This window comes from Podarcis muralis, chromosome 3 (assembly GCF_964188315.1).
Source record: "Podarcis muralis chromosome 3, rPodMur119.hap1.1, whole genome shotgun sequence".
NCBI lineage: Eukaryota > Metazoa > Chordata > Lepidosauria > Squamata > Lacertidae > Podarcis > Podarcis muralis.
In genome coordinates, this window is record NC_135657.1 from 20,954,203 (window position 1) to 20,967,140 (window position 12,938).

A 12,938-nucleotide genomic window follows, 5' to 3' on the forward strand; every position below is an offset into this window, starting at 1 on the left:
GTATGTGTGTTGAATACTATAAATACTAAGCGTTGTTAATGGCAGTGACAATGACCTTGAATAGAATTGCCCTCTGAAAGAGCAGGTCCAAAGTCCTTAAAGAGGAACTCACAACCCAGCAAGGGAACATCCACTGAAACATAGTTACTACTGCAGTTAGCTGCTGTCTCTCTGCCCTTGGGGCAATGAAAATACCTACAGTTCTGGAGGAAAGAGAGTAAGGACCACTGAACTCCATAAGAGACCACCTATCTGCCAGGAGTGAGGAGAACAAGAAAAGATGTCAAGTGATGGACACAGTCCTGATGGCCTCATGGGAACTAGGTTTTGGGAATACAAATCTGCTTCCCCTGAGGAGGAGGTAAAAGCATTCCTAATGCTATACTTTATGCAAGCTGCCTCTGGAATCTCAATAGACAGACAGAGGCGTTGTTGTTTTCCAGGATGGCTCCTGAAGAATGCCATTCCTGATCAAGAACACTCCAGTTACACCCCTTTAATTGTATTTACTTGTATTTATATTCTGCTTCTCTCTCTCTCCCTCTCTCTCTCTCTCTCTCTCTCTCTCTCTCTCTCTGTGTGTGTGTGTGTGTGTGTGTGTGTGTGTGTAACTTGTTATGGGAGCCTGCAGTGATGAGCTGGTAAGAAATAATAAAAATTAATAACCAGGCAGAGGGTCTCCTCGGTGCCCACCCTGTGGAATGCCCTCCCATCAGATGTTAAGGAGAGGAGTAATTATATAACATTCAGGAAACATCTGAAGGCAGCCTTGTTAAGGGAAGCTTTTTAAAGTTTAATGCTTTACTGTGTTTTCATGAAAACATAGTATATATGTTTTCATATAAGGACGTGGTGGCGCTGTGGGTTAAACCACAGAGCCTAGGGCTTGCCGATCAGGTGGTCAGGGGTTCGAATCCCCGCGACGGGGTGAGCTCCCATTGCTCGGTCTCTGCTCCTTCCAACCTAGCAGTTCAAAAGCACCTCAAAGTGCAAGTAGATCAATAGGTACCACTCCGGTGGGAAGGTAAACGGCGTTTCCGTGCGCTGCTCTGGTTCGCCAGAAGCGGCTTTGTCATGCTGGCCACATGACCCAGAAGCTGTACGCCGGCTCCCTCAGCCAGTAGAGCGAGATGAGTGCCGCAACCCCAGAGTCAGCCGCGACTGGACCTAATGGTCAGGGGTCCCTTTACCTTTATGTTTTCATATATGCTGTGAACAGCCCAGAGTGGCTGGGGCAACCCAGTCAGATGGGCGGGGTACAAAACAACCACAACAACCACAATAGGGTTGCTTACTGTTACTACTCATTAAACCCAAGATTATCAATCGCCACGGAGCACATGCGCCTGTTTCCCATTGCAATCCAGAGATTTATGCACATCTCCTCTGAACCCGTTTGACATGAGCCTTACTCCCAAGTAAGCGTGGCTCGCAGTCCCTCAAGCCTTCGATCTGGGTTGGGGAGCTCCCGGCAAGACGGCCTTTTCCCAGCTGTCACTCAAGCTGCCCCTTCTCCGGGTCGTGCTGCTGTAAGATTATCCTCTTCCTCCCCCCGCGCGCCCGCCCGGGTTCGCCTGCCTGAGCCGGGGAGGATGTCGCTGGTAATAAGGCAACTGCTCTGAATCAGCGGGCCCAGCCAGCGCGCCTCCTGCCTCCCTCGCCATCTTGGAATAATCAGTGGCATTAACTGAGGTCGGGGGAACAGGCTCTCGGGTTAGTGGTGGTGGGAGGCTGTGAAAATAGCGGGCAGCCATTCGGGGAAACCTGATCGCTATTCATCAAGACGAGGAGGAAGAAGATGAGGACGAGGAGGATGGAATGGGACTCTGCGCTCTGCGCTCTGGCTGCCACCGGCTTGGCCTGCATCTCTGATCCAGGAAAAAGGCGACGGTCACAACAAGTATTTTCAAATTGATCGCGGCGGCGGAGATCAAGCCTGTAGGGGGAAACTTAGCCCAGTCCGTCCCCCCACAAAAAAGCCCACCCCATCTCTCTCTCTTCCCCCACCCGCCCAATTTTGGATTTCGTGCCCTGCCTGAGCTCGGCTGGTTACTGCCAATCCCCCAAGGCAAACGGCTCTCGCTCCTTATTCCAACCATCTGTTTCTCTTTACTCCCTTGTTGTTGTTTGTACTTGTTGTCTTGTCTAGGGTTTTGAGAATGCAGAGAACCGGAGTGTGGGGTGGACACAGAGAGAAACTTTCTGGAAGGGGGAAATGTTCAAGCTCCGAACTTGCAAACTGTTTCTTAAGAGTTTAAGCAAAGTAATTTGTGGGTATGTCTGGAGGCGCGCGGGTGTGAGGGCTGCTTTTGCTGTGGTTGATCGAGATCAGTAATCAGAGCAGTACCGTGGCTGCTTGGGATCCTATCCACGTTTGCTAGTTTCAATGGGATCCTTTACTCCCGTATATAAGTGTATATAGAATTGCAGGCTTAGTGTTTCAGGTAGGGATGTGTGTGAGAGTGAGAGTGAGTGAGAGCGAGCTGGTTAAAAGATAGTACTGTAGCTTAGATTTTAGGATACTTTCACAGGCTAGATCCCTAAGCACCCTTACAGCGCTTCCCTGCTTGCTGAGAAGTAAATAGCATTCAAATCAAGGAGAGTAAATGAATAGAGGGTTGCGCTTTAAACTACAAATGTTTCCCAACCAAAATGCCCCTTTCAGAGTAAACTTGTTTCTTTCAGTTTATAATGGACCAGAGCCTCTATCCTTAAACAAACAAAAAGCTTTTATTGCATATACCATGGGTGTCAGTGGACCGACTTCCTTCCAAATATAGATGCAATCCTGCTCCAAGATTAACTCCCATTTATTTTAATTCAACCGGATTGCAACCCTAATCTGAACTCCTTATGTCACTGATTTGGGAGTAAAGTGTTGTAAGTGTTGGGATGAAACTCAGCTTGCATTAGAGGGAGATGAGCCTTCATGGGAAGAGTGGATAGAGAGAGGAACCTCCAAGTTTCCTAGACTGTCCTTTTTTTAACCTAACCTGTATTGGCCTTCCCTCAGGTGCTAGAATGATACTCTTAGGGTCGCTGACCTCATTTCCTGCTTCTTTTTTCTTCTTCGTCCTTAACTCGGGAGAGGATGCATGCTGAGATGCAGAAGCAAGCAAGTCTCAGTTCTATTTAACTAAGGTGGAGATGCGCTAAGATCTTCCCCATCAAGTTGTATTTCCTCTAATAAACGTAGCTTTCTTACTTGCCTAAATCCAGAGTCTCTGCGTCATTATATCCAGGGTAAAGTACGCTGCTCCAACAGGCATTCAGCATTACTGTAAATTCAACTTCTACTGATGTGCTTTAACTCCAAACGCCAACATAAGGATCATCAGCTTCGGATATGCATAGGATCGGATTCCGAACACTTTTCTGCCGGCGATGATTCACCACTTTCCAAATGCGGTATGGCAGGGGAGGGGAGGGGGAGGAGAAAACCGGTTTAAAACGTTTACATCGCTGGGTAGTGAATCAGTCTGAGAGGGGCAGAATTTTATCAAGCTCCTCTTTTGGCTATGAGTCCCCTCCTGCTTGCTCTGAAGTAGCCCTAGTGGTGGGGGGAAAGGGATTCTTCTGCCGAGACCACCTCACGTCAAGGCCCGCATTCATTTATTCCGAATGTATTCTTTAATTCTGCCGAGGCGCCAGTTTAATTAGGTATTTAAAACCGAAGATACCCAGCTTTAGAGACCTGCAGTCCCACGGCTCTCTCTTCCTCCCTCTTCAGTCTCTTTCAGTTCAAATGGTTCGTGCTACCTGGTCGATTCTGAATCAGGTAGGCAAAGGTGAAGATGCCTCGCATCCTGTTGCACGCGCGACCTCATCCTGCCCCCTTTACTCAAATTCATTCATAGTGCCCAAGCAAAGGGTGTATAGAACTGTAGCGCTAATTACATCGAAATGATCTGGATTCCAATACACACACCCCAAAGCAGGAATGTCAGCGACTATTTAATACAAAGCCCAACATTTCTCTACGAAATGGGAAGAATCGCTTGATACAATTAATTCGATTTAACTGGACTAGGTGATCCCACCCCTAGGGGGTCCTTTTCAGCCCTACAATTCTGTGACTGTTTTCCTGACTTTAAAAAAGAACTATCACCTTAATGAAGACAAGAATATTAAGAGGATCTCCCCACCCCACTTTATTCAAGCTAAAAATATATATGCACATACTAATACACACGGATAGGACACGATCCAGCCAAAGTTAAGCACACTTTAAAACTCAGAGTATTTCAGTGAGATTTACAGCTGGCTGAGAAACCTCCACGTACACTCGGGAGCAAACCCCATGGAGTACCATGGGACTAGGCTTACTCCCAAGTAAGTAGCGAAAAGCATGCTAATTTGAAATGAATAGGACAAATTGTGGTTAATTTAAGATAGGAGCGGATTATTAAATTGCAATCCAATGCCCAGTATGACAAGTAAACCATTATTTTGTGTGTGTGTGTGTGTGTGTGTGTGTGTGTACACTACTGACGCTTACTGGGAAGGGGCAGCGTTAAAATTATATATTAGAAAGCTATTGACTAAAATAGGGTATAACGCCCCCCCCAAAAAACCCTATTCTGCTGCCCACATCAGAGACAAATTATTTTGTCTGCTTTTGGGTTACATAACTTGTCAAGTGACTCGTCTCATGGAAACGTTATTTCTCCAATCACAAATAAGGCAGGATTTGTTTAATCAATGAAACCAGACGGATATTGCTGCTCATCCCCCCCCCGCGCCGCCGCCCCCCCCCCGTTTCTTTCCCAATTAACTCGCTGCGCTGCACCTCTCCTGCAAGAGAACTCCTCTAATATAACCAGGACCCCCCTGGCGTTCCCATGTTTCCATCTAGGTTTTCAAGGGGACACTACAAAGGCAATCAAGGGTGGCCCCATTAACCTGGAGGCTATCGGGTTGCTGGCGGAGAAAGGGAGGGAGAGCGGGAGGCAGGGGAGGTTGACTCTGCCTCGGCAAATAATAGAGAACCCACAGCGCCCGACGCACGGGAGTCTCGTTTCAGGAGAGGGAGCCGCGCTTTCTCCTCGCGCAGTCCCTTCCCTGGAGCTCCCCCCGCCAGCCGCCTGTCTCCCGCTGAAGGACCCTCTGCTGGAGATCCCGATCCCCTCACCCACTTCATCCTAAAAACTATAGCCCTATCGCCAATCCATTTCAGACGGGAACGCTTGGAGACCAAACTACGCGCGAATCCTAAACAGTCGGGATCCCACGGTTCCACTGAGTGCTTAAGAACCTCCGCCCCGATTTAATTTACCGCCAAGTAGATGTACTTGCACGTATCCCGGGTGGGTGGCTACAGTTCCAAGCGCTCTTACCTGTAAGTGAACACGGTGGGGCTGACTTCTGAGTAAAGAAGCTATTGATCCTAATGAACTCAAATTAGGGTTAACGTCTGTACACCATCAACTCTGGTGGGGACAGACGTCTTTGCCCCCACTGATTATTTTTTTATTTAAAGATCTTCCTCCCCCAAGCATGTTTACTCGGAAGTTAGCCCCACTGTGAACCTCCCTGAGATTTGCGGGTATAGGGCGGTATACAATTTTAATAAATAATAACATGGGCGTAGCCAGGATTTTTGCTGGGGGGACAAACCTTTTGTTAGGGGGGCAGAACCTCAGTTATGTATTTTATTGATCTTTATTGATTGGGGAGCAGCTGCCCCTCCCTGCCCCCCTTAGCTACGCCCATGAATAATAATAAAATAATAATTAGAGCTCGCTCTCAGATGAATTGTGCCTAGAGCTGCCGCCTTGAAGCATCAAATCAGATAAGACTTAGGATTGTCTTGGATTTGACCAAAGTTCTTGACCGAACGGTATAGCACCACCAATCAAATGACGGATAGCCTTATAAAATTAATAAATATACAGTCGTAAAACACAAACAGAAAGGTTCTAACAGCGCAAGCCTAGCCATGTCTACTCAGAAGTAAGTCCTAAGTGGGGTTAAGATTGCACCTCTAACGATCACTCGTGGTTGTACCTACTACATAAGGGTTTCTACTGTTACTGAAGGGGTTCCAGCACCTCTGCAAAGAAAGTCACTTTTAAGCGCCTGCTCGGTTTTCCCACTAAAACCCACGGAGGTGAAATGTGCCCGAATTTATCCGGCATTTATCCTCTGTTCTGTAGGGCGTTTCTCGGATTTCGTTGCAAAGTGATCGCCAAGTCAAACACCATAACCCCACGAATGTTTACTCGGACGTAAGCTCCCATTGCGCTCAGCGAGGCTCGTTCCCAGGAATGCTTGTATAGGATTGCACCCAAAGGCGATTCGTGTAGGATCGCAGCCCTAAATCTGATGGTCTGTGCTGGTGGTTCTCTAGAAACTAACGGACAGACTACTTCTCATGCCCCTTCGGGAGTGACTTCGCTATTGGATTCCGCCCCTAAAATCGTGTGGCGAGCAGAGAAAAACTATTTAGGCTTGAGATACATAAATGAAAGGAGTCGAAGCGCTTCGGTTTAACTGGATCGTGTGGATCAGGCCGTTCGAAATCTCGCACGTGGATACTCGTTTTCGGAAGGAGACAACGAAACCGTACAAGTGGAGGACCTGATTCTAGCCATTAAGAAAAAACTCGGAAGGAAGTTCTATTGCGTTGCTTAGCGCTTGCTGGAAAGGAACAGGATCTTAGCCTTTCTTTCAACTTAAATGCACTCCTATCATACCATATAGTCACCGTCCCTCGGGCTGCAACCCCAAAAAGCCCACCTGAGACTCCATGGGTTGAGGAGCCAGACAACACTGACACCCTTGACATCTCTGGGATTTTCTGCAGCAAAAGCGCACGCAGGTTTACTCGGAAGTAAACCCTCCTGAGCCCAGCGAGGCTTTATTCCCGCGTTAGGGCGCTTGGGGAGCAGCTCAAGCATGCGTAAGAGCACAATCCCACTCCATATGCCTAGCTGGATGTAGAAGTTGCAATGGCGACCTACAACTCCCAGAATCGAGATCGGGTCCCTAAACACGTCGGTGACACGCCAAAGGGATCCAAGGAGGACGGGAAAGGTAGAAGGAGAAAGGAAGCGTTTTTAAAAAAACAAAAGCAAAAAACACAACATCTGAATAAATGCACTCCGAAGGCTGGAGGGACTCGTCTCATCGTGCCACAGATTGCAGCCCTCCTTGCCTGAAGAATCTGATTACATTTGCAGCCCCCCCCCACCTCCATAGCATCCCTGCCTAGCACAGTATTTGCTTTCAAGCCAAGTTTGTTAGCATAATCGAGTTAGCCGCTACATTATCTGAAATCTCCCCCCACCTCAGCTCCAGCCCCGCCCTCCCAGCATCCCTCCCTGGAGAAACAGGGCCCACCGCGAGGCAAAGGAGGCTTTGAAAGTCTCCTAAATTAAAATACAAAGGCGCACAGAATGAGGCACTAAGTCGCTGGTCCTCAACCACACACACACACACACACACACACACACACACACACACACACAGAGCGTCTGACTCCTCACTTGAACTCAGGACCCAAACACTGATCCAAGGCTTTGCGTTTGAGGGAGGGGCAGATCCGGCAGGGGGGTGGGGGTGGGGAAAATCACACTGGCAAGACTTGCCCACCCAAGTGCTGGAGATACATGGGGAGATGGTCAACCACATTCCCCAGCTGGCCGCCTTCTCGGGAACAATCCCATTGGCTTTCAAAGAGACTGGCGCTGGTGCAAGCGGCTTGGTCGCCCCGCATCAGGGCGATCCATCGCTGGAGTGGCACGACAAGAATGGGGCGGGAGGTTAAAGGATGGCTCTGGGATCAGCCCCCAGAGGCTGTCCTCTTCCTGTGGGGAGGTGAGGGTGAGCTACAGCCTATTCTTTATCACCTGGAGCATCCATTTCCAGCGCTCCTCCTACACAATACCTTCCCAGAGAAACAGCTTTTGAAAAATGGGGTCGTACTTTTTCTATTTTAAAATGCCATGGAAGTGGGGGGGGGGGTCTGTCTGCGTGCATGATGACCTTTAGGGGGAATCTTTTTAAAACTTCCCCGCCCTTAATTTGTTTAATAGGTGCGGGGAGTCGACAAACTCGCCTTGGTTATTGTCCCTCTCCGATCCCCCAAACTGCATTCTTTTCGCTTGAGGATAAATCCCTATTCATTGTCAAGCGCGCCTAGGATCCCAGCATTAGCCTAGTGTAGACTCGCTTGAAAGCCCCACTGCAACTCAACGGAGCCTCTTTCCAAGGGAACAGCTAAGTTAGGGTCGAGCAATGCTGATCACAGGTGCCGGTTGCACTACGGACAGTAATCTGCACCCGTGATATTAGTTCAACAACAGTGCTTGTTGACTGACTGACTGTAATTAAAAATCGTGCAACTACGGTGAGTGGCAATGACACTGTTTGTGGTGCTTGCAGTCTCACCATTAGCAACAAGCAGCATTACTCTTGACTAAGTAATATTGTGTCTGGGCTGTTACTAAAATTATAGTTGCACCTCCCCCCCCCCCCGTTGGTATTTAGTAGAATCGCTCCTTTTTTGTACCTCTTGAGAGCTACAAGGACTCTGCATTCTAATGAATTATATAGGTTTTCGTACAGCCTCTACATCCTTGCCTCTCGTATTCCTGTCCCGTCTTTCCACCGAGGACCAGGATCAATATTTGCATACTTGTCCTCCCTTTGGGTTATCCTCACAACAACCCCGTGAGGCAGGCTAGGCTCACAGATCATAATCGTTCCAAGGACCTCCGTAATTGAGCAAGGATTAGAATCCAGGTTCCGGCCTGACTCCCGGACCGGCTCTTGAGCAATCAGCACAAAAGGTAGGAGATAAGAGAATGTAATTGTATATCCATCTCCAAGCAGGTAGCGGATGCACAGAACTTCAAAGCGCGTTTCAGAGATGTGAATAATATATTTTGTTAAAGAGGAAAGCAGATCGATGCAACGACTCAAAGAACTTGATGGTTCTGGCTTCTGCGATACATGATTTCCCCCTCTTTTTTTGGCGGCGACCGGGGGTGGAGGGGCGTGCAAAAATCTTAATTTTCCTTTTCTAAAACAACCGCATAAAGTTTGCAAGGGATGTTTAAATGCAACCTAGAATCCCAACCAGGAAGGATCGTAGGTCACTGGCAGAGCGTCTGCTCTGCATACGGAAGGGCTCCCTGGCGTCTCTAGGTAGGGCTGAGAGAGACCCTGTCTGAACCCCTGGGCAGCCTCTGCCAGTCCGTGAAGACAACACTGAGCTAGATGGACCAACAGCCTGACTCTGTATAAGGCAGTTCCTTATGCTCCCATTGTTCATAACCTCAGTTCTGCCAAGAAATACACAGACGTATTCAGGCATGATCCTATGCCTTTTTCTTTGGAGGTAACGGTGATTGATGTCAATAGGGTTTGTCTCCAGTTAAGGCTGCAGGCCATCTGTCATGGATGCTTTAGTTGAGATCTCTGAATTGCAGGGGGTTGGACTAGATGACTCTTGGGGTCCCTTCCCAACTCTTCGCTTCTATGATGTCGGAGGAAGGGCTGCTGGGCGTGGTCGGAAGGTACGTGATGGAAGCCGAGCAGCCGGCCTAAGTTCTGTATATGGAACACAGCTTGGATACTTCATGTAGGCCGCCTGGGCGGCAGAAAGGCGGATACCATCATACCTTAAAGTAGACGTAGGGGAAAGCTGCGTGCCACTTATATCCAACTGGATTCAAAGGGTCTCTAGCGCGTTTCAAATCCCCTTGGTTTCAATTGGGCTTTTAAGGCGTGCCAAACTTTTCCTGTATTTCCTGCACTGAAAGTCTTTCACCGGAGCAGTTCTGGGACCAACTTCTGTTCCACACGAGACCATACTTTTCTTATCGAGACTACTTAATAAGGGGAAAGCTGCCCTCCACTGGCTCCCCGTTCACACCTGGTCTAGTGTAAGCAATGCAGCGCTGAATCTGCCCCAGGACACGCACGGTAAGAGTGATAGCTGGAAATCGAAGCCCTGCTTCCAAAGCGAAACCCAGACTGACAGAGGATGGCGAGTGTACCAATGGAAGTCAAGTGAACTCTAGTAAATATAGCTGTGCTGCATTCGGGGTGCTGGGAAGTGTCCCTGCCGACCCTCAAAAACACACCACTGGAGACCTACTGTTAGCTGCAATTGGAGGGAAGTGAGGCCTTTTCACTTCTCGCTCCAACTTAATGGATCTTTGGTTGCAGCTTAACAGAATGGTCCTAAGGGTGTTTACTCAAAAGTAACATGAGGCCCAATGAGTTCAATGCACTCCCTCCCTAGTTTACAACTTGGAGCCTAAGTCATCTAGAATCTTGCTCCGGGATCTAGCTCCCTGTCAACAACTTCAGTTGCAACAGAAATATGAGGATTTTAGACTTGCTTCTGTTGAAAGCCCAGAACCAGAAGAAAGCCCCTAAGGAACGATCTTTCCATCATCTATCCATGCAGATTTCCTCCCTTATGGACATTTTCTGCAGGCCCCTCCAAAACCAGCGGCGTGCATCTCAGTCACCAATTCGTTTCTGCTCCCAGCCAGTCTATGCTAAGATGACTTTATTGACTCTTAGGCTTACACCAAAGTTCTGAACTTCACCAAAGGGGCGGGGGGGGGGGAGAGCTCTGTCAAGCTTAAGTGTAAAGCTATGTCCAAAACTTTTCTTCCCCTGGCCTCGTTTTGCGGACTCAGATTTTTCCCAAGGTGCTGGAGGAGAGAGATCCTTAGAGCAGTCCTCAGAACAGGTCCTGGCGTCTCCTTCCGGCAGAGGCCAGCAGCTGCTGTTTTCAACCCAACCCCCAACCCGATCTACTCGGGTTCCCGTTTTCCAGCTGCTGAGATTTTCAGATTCGAACAAGGTTCGGCTCGATCCAAGTAATCTACAAGGGGTGTGTGTGTGTGTGAGAGAGAGAGAGAGAGAGAGAGAGAGAGAGAGAGAGAGAGAGAGAGAGAGAGAGAGATTCCTTCCTGGACCATTAACTACAGTTTTAACAACAGTTCCTAAAAGACATGTCCTTTCGCTCAGAGGGCATCCTGCTTCAACTAGGAGCTCTGCTATTTAAAAAATAACAAATGAATAAATAAAAGCAACAATAATAACAAAAACAGCATTTCTATCATGGATTCAACTGCTCAAAGCAATTCGCTCACATTCCCATTTTCCAAATCCTTACAAACAACCCTGCAAGGTGGGTGTTATTATCCCCAGACGGCAGATAGACTGCTGGGGCTAAAGCAGAGTTGCTTGGCAGGCCTAGCTAAGGCCACCTCGTAGCAAACTCATCGCAGAGGCCAGATTGCAAGCGGGGACTTCCTGATTCCTAGCTTAGGCTGAAGTCCTGTATATTAACACATGCCCCATTCAACTCATTAATGTAATGTAATATAGGGCCCACCCTTCATTTTTGGCTTAGCAGCCCGATTTACTCAAAATCAAAGTGCACTCGGAGGAACACGAAGGCTCTTTGTTCCTTCTTCTTGAATTTATTGATTGTATTTAAACTCATTTTTAGTGGCCGGCTGTTGTTTTCGGTAAGCCGTCTCCAGTTTGGGAAAGGCAAGACAGAAATGTTTCACAAATAATAATAATAAAAATAGTCCCCTGGATTTTCATGAGACGTGCCTCATGACCTATTTAAACATCTTTATTCAAAAGTGCCCATGGAAACGTGCCTTGGTCACATCTTTCCATTAATGCTGTGTCAGGGAACATCTGTCATAATATATGGTGGAAGCGGGTACTGAGCTTGCAGAATAGGAACCAGCCAGTTGTTATAACGTCGCATATAGAAACGCATTTGGGATAAATGTCCAATCTTTTCCTCTCTTCCTCTCTCTCTCTCTCTCTCTCTCTCCCTTTTTAAATCCCTTTTCTTTTTTTTGACTTGGTCTACATTCAAATTCCAGCCCAGTTTACGCATGTTTATTTGGCTGCTAAGTCCTCTCAGGACAACGTGAAAGCCTTCGACTGCAGTCCTATACCTACTTACTCGAGGGCAAGCCCAGAGGAATTTCAGAGGCCTGACACCTGAGTAACACTGTATAGTTCTGGACTGTTAGGCTGCCGTCCTATGCACACTTACTTGGAAGTAAAGCTCACCGAATCCCGTGTTTGCGCTGCAGTGAGGATTGCAATCTAGATTTATTAGAGACACAGCGAGATGTTTTTGTTTTGGAAATTCCCCCACCCGCTCCACGGATCAACGGGAAGCGGATTGCGTACTTCAGCTTCGTCTGCGCGCACTTCCTGCACCCAGATCTGAAATCCATTATTTAGATAAGGTATATCGCTCTGAAATCGACATGACCTTTGGAGGGAATTTGCGTTCAGGGTCAAGGTACTGACCGCACACCGTTGGAGGCGCAGGCAGCAGTCATGCCGGAAGAAATCCCGTTAAGTCAGCGAGATAATTACCAGCCTGAAGTTGGTCTGGCTCTATGGAGTGCAGAGAACAACAAACAGTAGGTTTTAAACCGAGCGAGCCACCGATTTAGTCCTCTGTTTCGGCTGCAGTCAGGGGAAAAAACCCTCCCCTGTTTTTGTTTTTATTGTAGCCTTCCGGTGTTACTGAGCTCTTCAAAAAGAAGTCGAGTTTTCCCAACAAGATCTAAAACTCTTTCACAGGTCTAGCGGAGTTTATGCCCTGAGAAAGAAGATGAGAAGAACCGCGAGAAAGAAAATCTCAAGCTGTTGGTGAAATCAGTCAATGAATGAATGAACGAACGTTCCACTTCTTTTCCTCTTCTGAGCAACGTTCCATCCACGCCCCATTCAAGCTCCTCCGCGCGAAGCCCGGGCTTCCCAGCCGCGGATCCTGATGATTCCTTTCAGTTCCACTTCCAGCAGAACTCCGGAGTTCCCAAGTGGCCACTTTCCCGCGAGGCACCAGCTCCGAGCTGATCTCTCCTCCTCCCAACTTGACCCAGAGTTCTGGAGGCGTGTGCGCGCCGGAGGCCTCACGCTGTTGTCTC

At 48.2% G+C, this 12,938-nt stretch overlaps 1 long non-coding RNA gene across 1 annotated transcript; it reads left to right on the forward strand.

The window, feature by feature from the left end:
• Window positions 1-1,408: 1,408 nt before the first annotated feature.
• Window positions 1,409-3,214, forward strand: LOC114593368 (uncharacterized). Its single transcript, XR_003705659.2, has 2 exons — window positions 1,409-2,274; window positions 3,014-3,214. It is a non-coding gene; the product is annotated as an uncharacterized LOC114593368 (long non-coding RNA).
• Window positions 3,215-12,938: the final 9,724 nt, after the last annotated feature.